Raw genomic sequence first — 4319 nt, 5'->3', positions numbered from 1 at the left:
TAATTATTTTGCGATATACCGTCAAACTCTTCTTCTTCGGTTGTCCATCGAAATCGGATGACGTCCACTCCTTTAACGGTGAGATCTTTGATGACCATACAGTCCTGTCCTGGACCCACAAGTTCTACTGCAGGTGGGACATGTATATGTGGTGTTGGTGGTGGTAGTGATGGCAACCATGGCTGCATTTCTCCTGGCTCTCCTCTGGTTGTTTTTTCCATCTCCAGAATACGAACCCTGTCCCGACACAGCTGTCGCCAAGTGTTACGGTCAGCAGCCACATCCACCAGGTCCTCAGGTCTGATCTTGCACTTCCTTATAGCATTCTTCATCTGATCCTTATAGCATGTCTTCTGACCTCCAGCTGAGTGTTGACCATGATGTAGCTGACCGTATAACACTCTGCGGGGTAGCCGACATGGGGGCATCCTTATCACGTGCCCCAGCCACTGCAGCCGACGCTGGGTGATCACGGCCTCAATACTTCTGCAGTTGGTCTTTAAAGTATTTCAGTGTGAGGCACCCGCTCACGCCAGGTAATTCCCAGGATGTGCTGAAGGCAGCTTATGTGGAAGTTCTCCAAGGACTTGATGTGATGTCTGTAGGTTACCCAAGCTTCACAGCCATAAAGGAGGGTGGTGACACAGACCGCTTTGTATACAGCGACCTTTGTGGAGGGACGAAGGCTCCTGTTCTGAAAGACTCTACGCTGAAGTCTCCCAAAGGCAGCTGATGCCTGTTTAATGCGGCTCTGGATGTTGTTGTCAATGCCGCTATCCTCAGAGAGAATGCTCCCAGATATTTGAAAGATGGCACTACTGACAGCTTTTCATCACCAACAGTGAAGGCAGGTAGGGTGGGTGGGACACTGACACTCCATTGGCAAACCACTTCTGTCTTGGTGGTATTGACGGTCGGCCCCATCCTGCTGTACGCTCTCACCGCCACAGCAAGGACAGTCTGAGGATCCTCCAGAGTGTGGGCCGCAACAGCACAGTCATCTGCATACTGCAGCTCCAGGACCCGCCCTCTATGGAGCCTCCTGATGTCAAAGAGGTTGCCATCTAATCTGACATCCACTGCGACACCGCTGCTGTCTTCAGTCGCATTGTGGAGAAGCTTGGTAACGCATAAGAGGAAGATGGTAAAGAGCACTGGCGCTGGCTCACACCCCTGTGCGTTGGTAACACACAGGAGGAAGATGGTAAAGAGCACTGGCGCTGGCTCACACCCCTGTGCGTTGGTAACACACAGGAGGAAGATGTTAAAGAGCACTGGTGCTGGCTCACACCCCTGTGCGTTGGTAACACACAGGAGGAAGATGGTAAAGAGCACTGGCGCTAGCACACACCCCTGTGCGTTGGTAACACACAGGAGGAAGATGGTAAAGAGCACTGGTGCTGGCTCACACCCCTGTGCGTTGGTAACACACAGGAGGAAGATGGTAAAGAGCACTGGTGCTGGCTCACACCCCTGTGCGTTGGTAACACACAGGAGGAAGATGGTAAAGAGCACTGGTGCTGGCTCACACCCCTGTGCGTTGGTAACACACAGGAGGAAGATGGTAAAGAGCACTGGCGCTAGCTCACACCCCTGTGCGTTGGTAACACACAGGAGGAAGATGGTAAAGAGCACTGGCGCTAGTACACACCCCTGTGCGTTGGTAACACACAGGAGGAAGATGGTAAAGAGCACTGGTGCTGGCTCACACCCCTGTGCGTTGGTAACACACAGGAGGAAGATGGTAAAGAGCACTGGTGCTGGCTCACACCCCTGTGCGTTGGTAACACACAGGAGGAAGATGGTAAAGAGCACTGGTGCTGGCTCACACCCCTGTGCGTTGGTAACACACAGGAGGAAGATGGTAAAGAGCACTGGTGCTGGCTCACACCCCTGTGCGTTGGTAACACACAGGAGGAAGATGGTAAAGAGCACTGGTGCTGGCTCACACCCCTGTGCGTTGGTAACACACAGGAGGAAGATGGTAAAGAGCACTGGTGCTGGCTCACACCCCTGTGCGTTGGTAACACACAGGAGGAAGATGGTAAAGAGCACTGGTGCTGGCTCACACCCCTGTGCGTTGGTAACACACAGGAGGAAGATGGTAAAGAGCACTGGTGCTGGCACACACCCCTGTGCGTTGGTAACACACAGGAGGAAGATGGTAAAGAGCACTGGTGCTGGCTCACACCCCTGTGCGTTGGTAACACACAGGAGGAAGATGGTAAAGAGCACTGGTGCTGGCTCACACCCCTGTGCGTTGGTAACACACAGGAGGAAGATGGTAAAGAGCACTGGTGCTGGCTCACACCCCTGCCTCACCCCAGTGAGTACAAGGAAGGGCTCAGATTCTTGTCCTCCCATGGTCACCCCAGCCGTCATCCCATCGTGGAACTGGCGGAGGATGTTAACAAATTTATTGGGACAGCCAAACCTGAGGAGATCATCCCATAAGAGCATTTTAACCTTTAAACTCGACAATATGGTACAGTACAGGAACGGGCCCTTCGACCCACAAATTACATTAATCATCAAATGGCCAACTAAACGAATCCCCTCTACCTACACAATGTCCATATTCTATCATTCCCCTCACAGTTATGTTGTTGTCTAAACGTCTCTTATGTCTTATGTGTAAAGCACCTAATGGATCTGCCTTTACCACCACCCCAGGCAGCACGTTGCAGGCTCCCACCACTCTCTACGTAAAAAAAACTTGCCCCTCACATTACCCCCTTTCACTTTAAATACATGCCCTCTGGTATTAGACATTTCAACCCTGGGAAAAAGATGCTGTATGTCTACTCTATCTGTGCCTTTCATAATCTTATAAACCGCAATCAGACCCCCCCCCCAGCCTCCCCCTCCTCCCTGAGATAACCACCAATTCCCAGATTCTCATAATCCAATGAAGCACATCACATATTATTTTACATTGACATAATTTTCAAATGTGTATGTGGATGGTAAAGTGTTTTATTAATGTAAATAGTTTTTAAGAACAGCTTCTACGCCTCTGCCATCAGAATGGACAACGAACCCATGTGCACTTCTTCAGCATTTCTTTTTGCCTTTTTTGTGCTACCTATTTAATTATATACAATTGTAATTTATATATCTTAAATAAATGCATTACTATGTACAGCTGCCGGTGATAGGTTCCGCTTCTGATTCTGATCGGTGGCCATGTTTTCAAAATAACTGTCATCGATACTTCACACGATCGTTGTGCATCGCAGGACTGGAGTTTGTGAAACGGTTACAGGGCAAATCAGCTGTAAGTATCATCCGGGAAGTGATTTTTCATTCTATTTATTCCACCATAAACCATTCTGACGTCCTTTCATTCTGAGACTTGACGCAGCGTCTCGGACCAGAATACCCTACTCCTCTGTATGGTTGCTGTCTGACCTGCTGAGTTTCTGCAGCATTTACTGTGGGTTGCTGCGGATTTCCAGCATCTGTGTTAATTTATCCCACCGTCATGAGACCAGGAGCAGAATTAGGTCCTTTTGCCTATCGCGTCTGCTTCACCATTTCTTCGTGACCGATTTATTATCTCCCTCAACTCTATTTTCTTGCCTTCTCCGTAAACTTTGCGTCCGGACTAATCAATAATTTATCAACCACCGCTTTAAATATACCCAATGATTTGGCCTCTACAGCCGCCTGTTGCAATGAATTCCGCAGATTCAACACTATCTGGCTAATCTATTTCGAAATGGACGTCCTTCTATTTTGAGGCTGTGCCGTCTGGTCCTAAACTATAGGGAACATCCTGTCCACATCCACTCTGTCTCGGCTTTTCAGTTTTCAATAGGTTTCAATGGGATCGCCACTCATTCCTCAAAACTTAAGCGAGGACAGACCCAGAGCCACCCAACAATCCTCAAAGGTTCACCCTTTCATTCCGGGAAATGAACCTCCTCTGGACCCCTCGCCTATGCCGACACAAATAAGAGGCGCAAAACTGCTCACAAGACTCCGTCCGGTCTGACCAGTGTTTTATGAAGCATGACATGTTTGCTTTTTATAACCTAGTCCATTTGAAATGAATGCTGACATTCCTCACCACAGACTCAACCTGTAAATTAACCCTTAGGGAATCCTGCACAGGGAGTCTTAAGAGACGCGCTGTGATGGAACTTTTACACCAAGTGATCACTTAGAGAAATGGGCGCACCACACTTTGCCTTGGCCGAATATTGCTGCCCCTCAGGGGGTGGAGGGAATCGCTCTGCCTCCTCCCACTGGCCAAATGGGGGCGGGCCGTGCGCGCCGCCCGACCAATCATCGGCGGCGCGCGTGCGCGGGTGGGC

This window comes from Hypanus sabinus, chromosome 1 (assembly GCF_030144855.1).
Source record: "Hypanus sabinus isolate sHypSab1 chromosome 1, sHypSab1.hap1, whole genome shotgun sequence".
NCBI classification, from domain to species: Eukaryota; Metazoa; Chordata; class Chondrichthyes; order Myliobatiformes; family Dasyatidae; genus Hypanus; species Hypanus sabinus.
The sequence above is the reverse complement of the archived record's forward strand: the minus strand, read 5'-3'. Positions refer to the sequence as shown.